The 16,504-nt window shown below is 46.1% G+C and overlaps 1 long non-coding RNA gene across 1 annotated transcript; it reads right to left on the bottom strand.

The window, feature by feature from the left end:
• Positions 1 to 1,125: 1,125 nt before the first annotated feature.
• Positions 1,126 to 3,204, bottom strand: LOC122392259. The gene is made up of 3 exons (XR_006258486.1): positions 3,053 to 3,204; positions 2,566 to 2,857; positions 1,126 to 1,176 (listed from the first exon to the last, which is right to left on the bottom strand). It is a non-coding gene; the product is annotated as an uncharacterized LOC122392259 (long non-coding RNA).
• Positions 3,205 to 16,504: the final 13,300 nt, after the last annotated feature.

Here is a 16,504-nt window from a genome sequence, read left to right as displayed (position 1 = left end):
AGACAGCAGTAAGGTCTAGTTTAGTGGCAAACGTCACAGAGAATCGTCTCTATGGAAATTCCGGCCGGCTCTGAGTTATCACCTTCTTGCCATGTTTTGTCCCCTGTGTCATTGAAATATTTATGTGCATAAGAAACCAACGAGACGAATTTCGAAGCAACAATGAGAAATGAGAATGGATACGGTAGAAGTTGTTGCGTCTCGGACGGCCTTCCTTTTTGGAGAGACTCTGTGTCGGGGGCAGCGGCTGGAGAGGGGGCGACATGTGACGTCACACCTCTGTGACGTCACTGTGACGTCACACACACACACACACGTCCCAGTGACGTCACCACAGCCGTCACCAGTGGGCACCGCGCGCCGTCACCAATCGGCGCCATCTTTGACTCAGCCATCCCCACCACCGACTCGCTCCTACTCAGGGTGTGACTCGGAGTCAGAGGGACTCGGTTGACTCACCCATCACTCGGCTGACTCCGGGTGACTCCTCAGGACACGTGATGAGTCCGTTGACTCCGGGTCACTCTGACGACTCTGTTGACTCCCAATGACTCTTCAGAGCATGTTGGCTCGTATTCGTACTCGTCCACTCGTACTCGTTCGTCACCCGAGGACCATATACAGTTATCCTTCACATATACACAGTGTATTCAAGATCAGTATAGGCTGCAGTGTCTGACCAGTGTAGGCCACGCCGATCAGAATGGGCAGCTGGCCCTCAGCTCGGCTGCTCTCGGGTCCGTTCTCACGTCTGTAAGGCCGCCGTCGGACCCGTCGGACACACACCGCTGACCGTCGGCTGACCGGCCGAGGCCTCTCTGAGCTGCTGCTGACCGCCGCGGGGCCCGTCCCCTCTCAGCCCTCGTGGTACGGACCGGTCACGGGCCGGCGGGCAGGAGACACCCGCACAGCCGGCCAGCCGTGACACAGGGGCGGGCGGCGCGGCGCACCGACCGCCGGACACCGAGCGACGGACGGCCTAGCCGGGATATACGTATAAACAGCGTCTTAACCCGCTAACAGAGCTCATTTTCACTGCCAGGACTCTATTATAGACTCTGGCTGACTTCGCTGACTCTGGAGGACTCCTCGACACCTATGTTCACTCCCATGAAATCCGTTGACTCTGGATGACTCAGTAGACTCGTCGTGAGTCAATGTCGGTACGGGCCGGAGCTGTAACAAACAACAAACACAACGGAGTCACAACAAACACACAACAAACACCATAGATGATATGTGAGACACACACACTACACAGCACACGGAGTCGCCATAAATAGTAAACAACATCGGCGTGACATACAACACAGACTGGTTTATCGTCAATATATATTGCACCACGGTCCACTGTGCACTGTCCATTACTTATCACTGTACCGGCCATCTGACAATGTGTGTAGTAGACACCACCAGAAGAGGGGGACCCGGCCCCCGCCGAAGTTAGTTGGTAGCACTGCTGCTCCACGGCGTACATTTCCTACCAGCCCATAGGGTTTACATGTTAAATGGCCTGTTTTCGGCGAGCGATATCTCGGTCAACTGTGGTATGACAGTTTGACGTTTGTGAAAAGCGATAATGTGAACACATATATATTGCACAAACCGGTTTCGATATCACTTCATCGCTTTTCACACACATCTCGGTCAACCTTTGAAGGAATCAATGGTTCTTAGTCTCACATGATAGATCAATGAATTTTCTTTCGACAATTCCTCTACCATTTTTCACGAAACCCAGCCGTTCTTCTACGGCGTACAGGGTAAAGATTTCTCTGCACGCCAGCACCCGCGATCCGCCTCTCCGATCGTCGGCGCGCGGTTCTCGGTAGCGCAGTCGGTAGCGTATCGGGCTACGGATCCGAGGGTCGTGGGTTCGAATCCTGGGAGCGCCGGTTGATTTTGGCTATAATTGAATGATGTACATTCTTGAATGTTTGCATAATCAATTATTAATAGCTAATTGAATGTATCTGCCCACTAATCGGCCCCTAAAACCTGTTATTTAAGAAATTTAAGAAATGAATGTCACGTGCGCGTCACGACTGCCAACCACAAGCGCTACCATATTCTAGTTTGAACTAACTTTTTGCTAGTCCCGACCACATATAGTAGGTTTTCTAGTAGTTATACTAGAAATTCCTACCAAAGTTCGTCCTACCCTTCACTCAATATACCCTGGGGGGACCCACCTGTGAGGTCTGGGTAGAGCAACAGGAGCAGCGGGCAGAGGAGGGGAGCACAGAGCCGCAGACAGAGCAGGTCAGCGACACTAGCGCCGCCTACCGGTCTGGTCGGGAACCTGTGGTTGTCGAGTACACCGCATGGAGAGGAGACTAGGACGAGAGGTTAGTGATCTCCTGAATACCACCCCCACTGGCGGATACAGTCGCCACCACGACCAAGATGATGCTGTCGGAGAGCCCGTGCGTCCTCTTGACACTGCAGCAGAGCCGACACCTGACCACGTCGTCATTAGAAGCGGAAACAGCGGTACAGGTGACGTCACATGCCAGGTTCCTGTAACACACTCAAATCTGGTGAATAATACAGTGCAATACTTACGTGTGGCTCTGTGTGGCTATTAGCATGACCCGCAATCCGCCACGTGGAGGCTGCCACATCGGACTGCGTCTCTATTATCGCCCGAGACCCCTCAGGTAGTGCAGAGCCCACCATGTCCTGAGGGAAGACACGGCGGCCATCTGGCCCCGAGTAGCACTCGGTGTGTGCTACTCGCAGCCGATTGGTGGCGGCACAAACGGCCGTTGGGTGAGACAGCTCTCCAAGCACGGCGGAGGCAGGCTTGTATAGCACTCATCTGTCGTGGATGGCCTACACCAGCTGATCGTGATGGCTGAAAATATACCGGTGGGTCAGTGCACTGCCGTACAACGACTGGCGTTTTATCATATATTTTTCCATAATATGTCATTGAATAGATTGGTTTACATTCTGATAAATCATAATGTATGCTCGAGCTGGGAAGGTCACCCAAGCCAGCTCCGATAACATGTGCACATGTCAGTTTTCCATTTGTCGGCCCACGTACATCTGTCTGCCCGTGGCTGAACACTGGCTCCTTCAGAAAGACGGACACCCGACCGAGCGTCTGTCCCCGGGCTCTGGTCACCGTCATGGAGACAGCTGGCCGCGCGGGGAGCTGGCGACGCCACCAGCGGAAGGGAAACGCGTCATCCGGGGACTGGTAATGTAATAATTATGAGACTGGTGTCTTTTGTGAATGCTGCTAACTACAAATCGCCTCGTATCAAGTATATTCACAAACGTTGGAACATGAACAGGTATGCATCATGCAAAAAACGTCCCCCACACTAACCTGTCTCGGGAGGCCTCTGATCCTGTGACGGGCGAGTGTGCGGCAGCTGAAATGCCGGACTGCCGGATTGGCTCCGGCGGTCGACGGGTCAGCTGCGCCAGAGCCGCACACCCGCCTCCGTCAACCTGCCGGTGTAGTAAATGGACAGGTGATCATTCAAGATGATCAGAATGGTGTTTTTAGATTCAGGTAGTCAAAATTATTTAGAATGAACTTAACCCTCGCCGGACCTATTGGTTTTCTACATACGCGCCGGCCGAGGGGGGGGGGGGCGGGTACGACCCCCCCCCCTCGCCGTTTCGCCCCTGGTGGAGCTAGCGCGTCGCGGAAAAAACGAGCGTGTGCGCCGTTACGAGACGCAGAGATTGGTACCCGATTTTAAGGTCCTAGGTCAACCGGTGACCTCTGAGGTCAGGTCAAGTGCCCCAAGGTACGGTTCAGTTTTTGGTGAATTACTTTGCAAAAAAACGGCCGCAGAGCCGCGATTTTGGCAGCATCGTGTTCGCCTCACTCAGGCGCGTCGAATGCTGTACTTTTTGTTCGGGTCAGGTCAACTTGGGGTGTTGACCTCAGGTCAAGGTCAGGTCAGCACCCTAAGGGCACGAAGTTGGTCGAAAGGGGTCATGTCGCATATCATTCGATTCGGCAGGTCTTCCTGAGTCCATTGGTGGCTTTCCCGACTCGCTAGCTCAATTTGATCAAGAGTTATTGACGAAAAACTAATATGACCTTGATGACGTCATAAATGACGTCACGCAAGGTCAACATTGCAAAAGTGACGCATCTAACCTTGCAAGGAGTGCATCAAATCACGATTCTGTGTGCTTGAGATAGTTGGAGATCGTTCCCGGCGCCAGAATAGCAGTTTTCATTTTTCCCCATTGACTTACAATGGTGAGGTCACGAAAATGACCTAACCTCATATGACCTTTAGGAAAATCCGAGATATACAAGTTGTGAGACTCATAATGGATACTAGATCCTGCAAGTTTCATTTCCCTGTGACATCTCCTCTGGCATTGAGGGCGTTGCGAAGTTGCGACATCTGAAGACCGTGCAGAGGTTCACTTATGACGTCATAGGTCAGTGACCTGACCTGACCCGAAAATGCGGTTGGTGTCAAAAGATCCGGCTTGAATCAAAGGTCAGGTATGCTAAGTTTCAGCTCTCTATCGCCAGCGTGTTCGGAGCTATCGCGAAAAAACCCTATGGGTGGGCGGCACCCGCCCCCTCCCTCGGCCGGCGAGGGTTAAAGGGACCCTCCCACCTTCAAAAAAGTTAATGAATTGGCATGAAAGTGATGTCGCTCGGTTCAGAAAGAGCAAAAACGAATATCTACCAAATTTCATCGAAAAATATTCACCGGTTTTCAAGATATTAGACTTTTACTTTTGTTTACTTTTTGGGATCTCCGCTGTTCCTAGCGACTTTATTTGAAAGTGCGGTATTTGTTGCGCGCAAAGCAGCATATACCACCGCGTGCTACAAAACGTTTAACCCGCGCCCTGGTGTGGGTCTGAGCCACCTTCGCCCTGGTGGGGGGGGGGCCAAAATGACCCCCCCCGTCTAACTCGAAAACGAAGAGGGCTAGGAAGACGCGGAAAAAAGCAAACGAAAGCCCATAACAAGTACGTTCGAAAGTATTTCGGTCATTTTTTCGCTAAGGTCAATATTGAGGTCGCTAGAGGTCATCATAGGTCAAATTTCAGTGTTTTCGGTGTTGCCGGACATATTCCGCTGTAGCTCGGAAACTAGAAGAGCTAGAGAGCCGCGGAAAAAAGCAATCGATAGCTCTTTTCAAGCTCTTTCGCCAAGGTTCGTCAGATTTGACCTCAGCTCAACGGTTTGGCCTACAGAGGTCATGCAAGGTCAACTTGGCAAATTTCTTTGAAAATGTTTTTAACTATAGCATGCATTCACGAGAAAATAGAGAAACGATTCATGCACCATCGTGCTTGGCTCGTCGAGACGCGTCGAATGATATATAGTTTGACCTCGAAAGGTCATTTTGAAAATTTGACCTCAGGTCAAGGTCATGACCTTACCGAAATAGGTCATGCTGCATATCATTCGATCCGCATTGACGAGACAAACACGATAAACGTCGAACGGAGTCTCTATCTCTATTCAATAACAAGTAAGTGCAGAAAAACCGCTGGTGACCTCTGGTGACCAGGGAGATGACCTAGCGTGACCTCAGCGAGGTCACAAGCAAATGGTTTCACATGGGCTGTGATTTGCTGACCCAAGACACTTCAATAACGAAATATAGGAACAATCACGCCCGATTTAGCTGAAAAACAACTACTTTTCGATTCTCCCATTGACTTATAATGGGGAGCAGCGATGACCTGACCTGACCTTAGGTCACATTTATAAAAAATCCGAGATAGCCATTTTGTAGAGCTGGGTGACATCTTCAAGTACTGTAAATCTTACATCGATCGGATAAAAGCTGTGCCTTTGAGAGAGCTTTGAACTTTTTTAGAGGTGGTGTCAGTTTTGGTGACCTTGTGACCTGACCTGACCTGACCCGAACCCCCCAAAAAAGGACATGATGTAAAAATGTTGAATAAACAGCTATACAAAGTTTCAGGGCGCTAACTCAAGTGGTTTCTGAGTTATCGCTGAAAAACCACAGGGGGGGGCCAAAATGGCCCCCCCCCCACCAGGGCGAAGGTTAAGTCAAACATTTAAAAATCGTTAGATATCTGCACTGACGTCACACATTCAGAGGGGTATTCCTATGCATTAGCCCCTCTGAATCAAAATGCTGCAATTTTGAAATTCAATATTTCCGATTTAAGGCATTTCTCGATGTTGCGAGTGTCGAAACCGGTAATTGTGAGCCAGGGACCCCATTTTGGCTATCTCAACTCAAATCTAATGTTAAGGTGGGAGGGTCCCTTTAAGGTGGACTTATTAACCCGCGCCCGGCTGGGGGTCCTGGATTTCCACGCCCTGCTGGGGGGGGGTTGAACACCCCCCCCTTCTAACTCGGCTCCTGGGCCACGTAGCGATACGCGGAAGGCGGCGTTCGAAAAAGCGTCAAAAATGATGACGAAATCACTTCGGTCAATTTTTTAATCAGGCCAAAGGTCAGGTCACCAGAGGTCATTGAAGGCAAAATTTCGCCGATTCCCAGGTCGAATGTCGACAACTTCCAAGAAGCCAACGCATAACTCGGGAACAAAAAGAGCTACAGCGCCGCGAAAAAGCGCATTCGATAGCCCTATTAACGCCCTTTCTTGAAATTCTCTCAGATTTGACCTAACGTCAACAATTTTGCCTGCAGGGGGCAAAAACTGCAAAAATAGCCGATTTTTTTCGGAAACAGTTTTTCTGCAATAACTTTTGACCCAAGCCTTGTACGAGCTTACTTTTACCGGCATCGTGTTCCTCTCGTCAAGACGCATCGAATGAACTATAACTTGACCTTAACCCACGAGCCGCTGGGGGGGCATAAAGTTGCCCCCCTTTACGTTTTGTGAAATATCTCCGAAACCTGATGAGCTACGAACGTGAAACTTGGCATAGCTTCAAATGAATACCTAGGCAATGTTTGAGGAAAGTTTGGTGGTTGTAGCACCTAAGATGACGTCACAGTGACGTCATAAAGTTTTGTCGTTTTCCGACATGGACCGTTTCTGATGACGCTGAGCATGAAACTCGTCTGTAAATGAACTAAACAGCACCTGCTGTCATCCTAAAACATCTTACTACACTTCCATCTAGTTTCTGACCAATAATCGGCCCTTTATATTCGGTCCCATATATGTGATGTATCGTTAGGAATATCAGAGTCGCAAATCTATAATTTCACTTATGACGTCACTGTGACGTCATTTCAAATGGGATCGACACCAAATTTGGACACAACCTCGGCTAGGTATTCAGGAAGATGTGTGCAAAGTTTCGCTTCTCTATCTCTTCGCGTTGCGACGATATCGTCGCAGAAGTAAAGGGGGGGGGCAACTTTATGCCCCCCCCCCAGCGGCCGGCGGGTGGCGCGGAGGCCCAGCGGCCGCCGGGTTAAAAGGTCAACTTAAAAATTTGACCTCAGGTCAAGGTCATGACCTGACCGGAAAGGGTCATGTTGCATATCAGTCGATCCGTATCGTCGAGCTGAACACATCCAAGGCGTTTTCATCGCTCTAGCATGCCTCTATCAAAAGTTATTTGCGAAAAACTGTTAGATACCATTCGTGACCTAAGATGACCTCAGGGCATAAACAGGGGTCACGGACACCATTTTCATGTTCAGTGTGTCTAAACCACTTGTAATTCAGTGTTTGGGAGTGTTTATAATGTCTTTCGTCCAAAAGAGGCGCATTTCAATTTTCTCCCATTGACTTATAATGGGGAGGTCGCAAAATTGACCTGATAGGTCACCGATATCAAAATTCTGAGATATACATTTTGTACATGCTATTGCTCTTAGCAATCGCTGAAAGTTTCAAAGCGATCGGTCACTCGGTGTAGCTATGACAGACATTGAAACTTTTTATGAGGTGAGGTCACTTCAAGTGACCTGGTGACCTGACCTTGAATGACCTTGGTCTGAAATTTTAACATCATGTGTAGAATTGATGTATGATAAGGTATACCAAAAACGGCGGCGCTCCGCGCCGCCGTTTTTGAGATATTTGCGAAAAACTACAAGGGGGGGGTGTTCAAACACCCCGCAGCAGGGCGCGGGTTAACCCGCGCCCCACTGAGGGGCTATTTATAGCCCCCCTCCCGTTTTTCTGCAATAACTTCCAAACCGCTTGACTTTATTTATTTGTTTATTTATTGAACGTCTTTGGACCATCCACAGGAGCCGTGGCTATTCTCAGTCCAGTGTCACAATCGCTGAACAGTAGTAAAAGTGGGTAAAAAGGTACATGCATTCACATACACACATAAAACGCATAATAAAAGAAAAAGAGAAACATCACAGCGCAAGTTACAAGTTTCACAAGCGGTAAATAAGCCTCACAGACGATAGGTAACTATACCGGAACAGCACCTACTCGTACTCTCTCTTGAGGTAAAGACGCAAGTTCTTTTTGAAGGCATCGTGCTTGAGGGCAGTCAGCTCCACCGGCACACCGTTGTAAAGCTGCGGTGCCCGGTACGCAAACTGGCGTCTACCTGCCTCCGATCGGATGCGAGGTAGGTAAAAACTATTGTCCTGTCGCGTTTGTCGTATACGTAAATTCGAGCTTTTGATAAAAAGTGAGGCAAGTGGAGCCGGTTCTCCCCACCGGAGTGTTCGGTGGACTAGAGAAAGTGTGTGGTAATTCGACAGCTGTGTAGATGTAAGCCAGTCAGGACCTTTCAAAATATCCGAAATATGGTCAAATTTGCGTCTCCCAGCAACCACTCTCGCGCAAAAAACGTATCGACGCCAAACTTTCAGTACCTTAGGCTGCATTAATTTGACACGTTGTGTCAAAATTTGAACTTCGTACCTACTATAGGTCGGCCGAAAATGACGTCGGAGTGACGTCATGTTCGGCCGATTTCGACGCAAAACATTGAACCACGGCAATCGCTCCCAAGAGCTCAGTGTTTAGGCTAGATCCAATTTCTTTGCATGAGAGGACTCAGAATAGACTGTGCTATCAAACTGCTATCTCGGATTTTCGAAATTTTGAAAATTTTGAAAATTTGATATAATATGTAATATCCAAAATATATATTTTTACAATTTTTAAAGTTTTTGACTTTTCGAAAAAAACCCTGAATATACAGGGTGTTCACTAAAAATTGAGACAAAGTTTAGCAGGCTGTATCTTCGGTAAAAATGTACCGATTTAAACAAACGAGGCTTTGTTGTAATGCACATTGCATCTGCTGCAAACCGTAGAGCGTCAACAGATTTGCCTGATTCCCGTAGGTCATTTTTTGGACATTTTCTTGTAAGTGTTTTCACAAGGTCTGGCACCAGTGGACCGTGAATTTGGCCAATTCATGGCGGTAATGAGCAGCCAGTTGATATTTTGTATCAAATTTAAAGACACCAATATACGTAATAGCCTTCGGAAAATCACATTAGATACTCATTTGTTAATTTCAGTCGTGGCAAATGGCTTATCGGGCCTTGTTTCAATCATGCAATTTTTACATCGGCCGGAGCCCCCAAGGCGCCCCTTGATTAGTGTGCTGGCGCGAGGTCGGACCAGAATATCACCTTCTGGTTACATATGTTGTTCTGCATGAACGTCTAGTGCTAAATAATACACTTGACTCAGAAAGTATCATCTTGTAAAGGACCGGCCTGGAGGAATAAAGTCGAACTGATGATATGCTCTGAAATAACACACGTACCACGGCATCCAGCGTTAGCTTGGATGCTAAATGGACGTTAGCTCTTGTATCATTGATAACATCACTACAGAACACTCCATTGTCTAGTTAATTGTCGCCCTTTGACAAAAACATGATTTTTCTTCCTTAAATAGATCGGTCTTTTTCTGCAATTTGTGGCCCTTTCTTGACCATTGTTTATTTACTTCTCTTGCCTTATGTTGTTCCCAGTCGCTTCGAGAAATCATTTACGCCGGTTGTAACTCATCCTAGCCTCAGGTGTGATATATGTTCTTCGCTTAGGCACAGTTAACCCGCGCCCCGCTGGGCTATTCAGCCATACGCGCCCTGCTGGGGGGGGGCAGATTCTGCCCCCCCTGTCTAACTTCCGAACCGATGGTCGTAGAAAGACGGGGAAAACGGCAATCGAAAGCTCTCAACAAGGCGGATCTTAAGAGCCCAAATTTTTTTGCTTAAGTAGGTCAGAGGTCAGGTCAAGGTCAGGTCAAGGGTACAAAATGCAAGTTTCTACAGTATTGGCCTTGCACCGTAGTTGCCGAAGAATGGACTGAGACTGATTGCCCAAAACGTGTTCTTAGACTACCAAGACAATATTCGTTGCACACAATGTCATTCAAAGGTCAAGGTCAAGGTCAGGTCAGGTCAGGTCAGGTCACCAAAAACAAAATATAGAAAAGGGCATGTGCGACACATGTTTTATGGGTCATTTTACTCATGGAATTCAATACGCACACTCAATAAGTGATATGGACCACCTCTGGATGAATTTCAGGTCGAGGTCAGGTCAAGGTCAGGTCAAGTGAGGTCAAATTTTGAAGTTGGTTGTTAAGGCCTAAAAAGGTGTCTATCCGATGCAGTTTTTCACGGCGAATCGAATGGTGCTATTGTTATTTCCGTACGAGGTCTAGAACTTCCAAAAAAACATTTTTCAAATTTTTTGTGTGTCGTGACGTCATAAAATTTTGAATAACTCCCACATTTTTGAACCGATTCTTCTAAAAATTGGTATGTAGGTGCACATAGACCACTTCTTTGACATATATTCCGTTTTTTTCGATAAACTCAAAATTTTGAATTTTATAAATATTTTCCCAAAAAAGTCAGTTTTTTGGGAAAATTTTGGCCAAAATCCAAAATTTTCAAAAAACCGAGATAGCCATTTGATAAACAAAGTAGAATCACGTATAACCTTTTTTGTTACGTCTTGATTCCTTTAAAAATGAAGAAGTTAGCGGCGTTTGAAATTTTGCCGTTTTTTAGGCGAAAATGGCGAACATGACGTCACTAAAACGTCAATTTCTCAAAAATTTTCCGACGGATTTCGCTCAAATTTTCAGGGAACGTGTCAAATTAATGTATGATAAGGTACTGAAAGTTTGACGCCGCTGGCGTAACGCGTTTAGAAGTTATTGGCGAAAAACGGGAGGGGGGGCAGATTCTGCCCCCCCCCCAGCGGGGCGCGGGTTAATACCTTACTGATCGGCAGCATGGCATCGTGAGGTGCCAAAAAGCCCCTCCACGTGCATTTTCGGGGCCCCGACCTTTCCTTTGGTCAGTATCTTCACATTTGCACCACTTCATATTTTCTGACTCCCACACCCACTAGAACTTTCGTCCCACCATACGGTATGTAACTAATTTCGACATTTTAAGCTTTCATTAGGTATTTGTACGTGCCAGACTCTCCCATTGACGTACTATTTTGGGAAAGCGTGCCAATTGGCTTTCGGTGGTCCTTATTTAAAACGACCTCCAACGCGACTGTTTTCATTACACCCATGAAATTTTATGCTCAGTATGATACAAAAATGTCCCTTTTATCTCCATGCTAAGTTGCATCGTAATAGCTTGCTTCACTTTTGATGTGCAGTCATTCAAAGTTTGTGTCAATTTTTAGTGAACACCCTATATGTGATAGAACGCATTATTATCACTAAATCTAGCAAGCTTTAGCTAAATATCTTCAAAAATGGCCAAGTTTTACGCATTATTGCAAAAAAAATTCTCAATTATTTATTTTTCAAATCAATTTTTCAGCACGTATTTGACATCGTATGCCAATATAGATAGCACCATCGTGTTCCTGAGCTCAAACTCCATCCAACAGACACATTTTTTATTGAAAAATTTTAACTTCGAAATCTGACCTTTTTTGACCTGAAAATGACCTAACATAAGCTAAATTCGACTCAAAATGACCTCGAATGACATAAACGACATCAAGTTCGAAATCTCTGACCTAAATGGACCATAAAACATGTGTCACGTGACCGACGCATGATATAATATTTTCGTGACCTGTGATGACCTGACCTTGACCTGAAAATCAAAGTACAAGTTTGGTACCGTCAGGGTAACTAGAGCATCTGTTCCCGAGTGTGAGATCCAAAAATGAGCCTGATCTGACTTGTAAGACGGCGGCCTGAGCCCAAAACGTGAATAAGCCAAAACACTAATAATTTTTACGTTGACCTAACCTGTGACGTCATCGGTGACCTGGAGGTCAATGAAATTAGATTTCGCACGACAGTTTTTCCGGGGCTATCAGACGCCGTTTGAATTTTGACGATCGGCCCAGTAGTTTCGGAGTTAGGAGGGGGGCTATGAATAGCCCCCCCCCCCCCCAGTAGGGCGTGTTATACGCAGACCCCAGTGGGGCGCGGGTTAAGGCACAAAACTGAAACGGGACACGGAAAACAGGACACGGAAACGAACAGGGGACTGGACACGGAAACGGGACACGATAACCGGACAATTTGCAAAAATCAATAAGCAGATTCAGCTGGTGAACTCACGCCCGCTGGTGGTGGGCTTGGTCCTGAGGCCGGCGGTGCTGGTGGCGGTGCTGTCAATACTGACAGGGGATCTGAAAGACGATATATGCATTACCAGCACCTACACAATTGATTTGTGTTTAGTGGTAGTGTGTTTATGTGCAAAAATGTTGCATACGTCAGAGCATTGTAATGCGTCACTTTTTTACAAATGTCTTTTATCCCTTGCCAGGCGAGGGCCTTTTCCATAACACGGACGGCGAGGGGGGGGGGGGGGTACAAACCCCCTCGCGATTGGCTTCTATGGCACTTAGAAACGCTAAATTTGCAGGGTAGGTGGGTCCATAGGAGATCTCGCCCCTGTAAAAGTTTGGTAACTCTAAGTCAATATTAAAGGAGGTTTTGGGGGGTATGAGTGCAAAAATTGTGCTAAAACATGTTAAGTTTTTTTTTCGCTTATAACTTTTTACCTAGTAAAGATAGAGCAAATATAAAAGCACCAGTGAACTCAGGACGTCCGTGCGCATCGAATGATATAATTTGTTACCAATTTTAGTGAACTCTGGAATTTAGTTGCCACTAAGCTAGTCCAATTTTCCCCTGACCTTGTACCGGTTTTTGTGACCTGGTGACCTGACCTGAAAAGACTGGGACTTCAACTTTTCGGCAAAGGTGCGAAAATGTCACCCCAGAGGGTATGCTAAATTTCGCGGGGCTACGCGCCGCCGTTTTTACGTTATTTGCGAAAAACCTTAACCCGCGCCCTGATGGGGGGGGCATTTTGGCCCCCCTGTGGTTTTTCTTTAATAGCGAGAAAACGGCGGCGCGCAGCGCCGCCAAATTTTGGGTACCTTACCGGGCATCAATTTGACACCTTCACACAAAATTTCAAGTCACAGGTCACCTCAGGTCAGGAGTTATTGAGGTCAAACTGAGGTCATGTTCGAGCAAAAATGAGCAAAAAACATGACATCTTGAAACGCTCACCAATTCTACAGTTAACAAGCAATTTTAAAGTTCTTTATGTGGTTGTGTAGAGAAAAGACGGCGCTACAAAACTGCTATCTCGGATTTTCGAAATTTTGGGATTTTGACCCCCAAAAATAAAAAAAAATGATTTTTTTTGAAAAACTCAAAAAATTTCCAAAAAAATTTCGAATTTCGAAAAAACCGGAATATATGTGATAGTCCCTGCGCTCTTCGATATACATACCAAATTTTAGATCGATACCTCTTTTTTTGGCCAAGTTATAGCGAAAAAACTGTTAAAAATTGATGACGTCAAATTTTTGAACTCAATTTTTAGCAATTCTAGACCTCGTAGCGCAAAACGGAGACCACCATTGAACTCCCCGTGACGAGCTGCATCGAATCGATACCCATTTTATGCAAAAATATCAACTTTGAAATTTGACCTAATTTGACCTGACCTTGACCTGACCTTGACCTGACCTTGACGAAAACGTGACCTAAGCTGGCCCTAAAGTCTGTCTGACCCACATAATCGCATTTGTCATGTAAAATGGACCATAAAACATGTATCACACGACACTTTCATATTGTGACCCCCCAGTGACCTGACCTCTGTGACCTGACCTGGTATCAGTGACCTCAAATAGCAAAATATGTGTTTGAAGAACATTTCTCCATCGATGATTTTCAATGAAATGCATTTTACTCGATTTTACAACGCATTTCTTGAAATGCCTGTAAACGGTGAAAATTCAACCTTTGACCTGACCTGTGACGTCATCGGTTTGACCGAGGTCAATGAAATTGGGTCAAAAGGTAGTTCCCCGCTGGGGCTATCCAACACCGTTTACCGCTTGTCGCTATGTTGCGTGGTTCTCGAGATCTGAGGGGGGGCCAAAATGGCCCCCCCATCAGACCGCGTTGCTCGGCAGACCCCATCTGGGCGCGGGTTAACCCGCGCACCGACGGGGGGGGCGGATATCCGCCCCCCCGGAGGTTTTTCGCGAATAGCGGAAAAACCGCGGCGCGTAGCCCCGCGAAATTTGGTACGACTATTCCCTCATCAATTTTACACATGGTGTGCAAGTTTGAACCGCCTACCTTTCAAGGTCAGGTCACTAGGTCACTTTGAATGACCCAACCTCAAGTCACTTTTTTGCAACTTTGTCACCGTGCCAGAGCTACAGTAGATGTCGGAGGCCTTTGAAAGTCGCAGGATATTATAAGGTCATTAGTAGCTACAATTCGTGTATCTCGGAATTTCGATATCGGTGACCTAAGGTCAGGTCAATTTCGCGACCTCCCCATTATAAGTCAATGGGGGAAAAATCAACTCCCTGTTTTTACCACTAAAACGGGTCGGAATGGCCCCATATACCATACATGACTTCATATACGATCAACCTTCACTACCTTGAGGTCTGTTTTGCTGTTGGGCAGCTGTGAGGTCATGTGACGTCATCAAAGGTCACCAAAGGTTTTTGGCCAATAACTCCGTACAGGAATAAGATACAGCCGCGTGGATAGTCTCATTGTGTTCAGCTCGTCAAGACGCATCGAATGATGTACAAGATGACCTCAAGGTCACGTGACCTGAGGTCAACCTTTGACCTTGACCTTTCGAGGTCAACATATATATCATTCGATGCGGATTGACGAGAGGATCACAATGATGCCCTTAGTTTGTTCCTATCTTGACTAATTCGAAAGTTATTCGAGAAAAAACTCTCAATGGCCGTTTTCACGACGGAACTTTCGCAGAGGAACTTATTTGATACCTAAAAAGTACCTACCCTTAGAGGCCTTAACATCCCTCAAACTGAAATATTTTATGTTCAAAATAATTTTAGAAGTTTAAATCTGGGCATTTTTTGCCCTCAAATCACTTATTTATTTACAAACACAGCAATTTTTGGTTCTAGTAGCCCACCTTTCGACTATGAGGTATTAAATCAGCGTGGCAACTTGCTCCCTCTTTGCTCCCTCGGGTATCTAATTCCGGAATTCTTAAAAACAAGGAAAGTATATATCGAGTTCTCTTTTATACCTATTCAGTTATGTTTTAATGGTGATTAAAATATGACAAATTTTTTAATTACATTTCATATAAGAAAACACGCAAAACAATGAAACAAAAATAACTACGGCAGATAATTACCTTCAGGTATCTAATTCCGACCAATCAGCACCTCAGTAGGATATGACGTCATACAAGAATGGTGGTGAAGGCCGTTTGCAGTCCCGGCCGGTAGGTCACGTGACCGCCGGGCGCCTCGGGTCACGCGGCGGTCGGGAGTCGGACGCGGGGGGGCGTGGTCGCGGGCGGGCGCGCGGGGCATCATGCTTTGCTTTGCTTGCTTTGCCAACTTCATATAACTTACTATCGCATTCGTGTGAAAGCCAAACACTGCTCAGTGCCCTTAGAAATTGAGTTTTGGAAAGCTCAAGTCCCTATAGCTCCTCAGGTCGGCAACAGTTGAAGCCTCATCTGAACCCATGTGAAAAAACGACGGTAAGGAACCTTGTGTTGCTTTTTCTTTTACCGTCATAATTATCTCAAACCATCACAATTTTGAGTTGCCACATTGTCTGCTTCACTACATTCGTGTAAAACTTGGGTGAAGGCTGGTTGCTCAAAGAAAGGTGAAGATATTTCTTTAAGTGCCTAATCCGTGAAATTGAAATATCCCGGCTTTATAAATCTACACTTTTCATTTTCTCCACGATACATTTTTTAAAATTGTTTAAATTTTATCTACATTTGTTAAAATCGGGGCTTTGGTTTTTTGTAAACTAGATCATAAAGTTTATTATAGTTTTGTGTAACCTGATGGCTGAAGAAAATAGTAATTTTGCTAAAATGATGTGCGGAAATTTGTTGCTTTCCAAATCAAATTACTCATACCTATATTTCATTCAAAATTAGGAGGCATTATTACTGTTTTTTCTTGCAACATGAACTGAGTTTGGGTGCAGTGCTCCGGAAACGTTGTGGAACTTTAAGCTAGCTAGAGCAGTTTCCATAAAAATTGTTTAGATAGTTGACATGGCATGTTGACAACGGTTTTGCTGTTTCTAAAAAAGTGAAAAATATTTTCCTTAA

This window comes from Amphibalanus amphitrite, unplaced genomic scaffold (genome assembly GCF_019059575.1).
Source record: "Amphibalanus amphitrite isolate SeventyFive unplaced genomic scaffold, NRLGWU_Aamphi_draft 000477F_arrow, whole genome shotgun sequence".
Lineage (NCBI taxonomy): Eukaryota > Metazoa > Arthropoda > Thecostraca > Balanomorpha > Balanidae > Amphibalanus > Amphibalanus amphitrite.
Note: the sequence above shows the minus strand (reverse complement) of the source record. Positions and strands in the feature narration are given on the sequence as shown.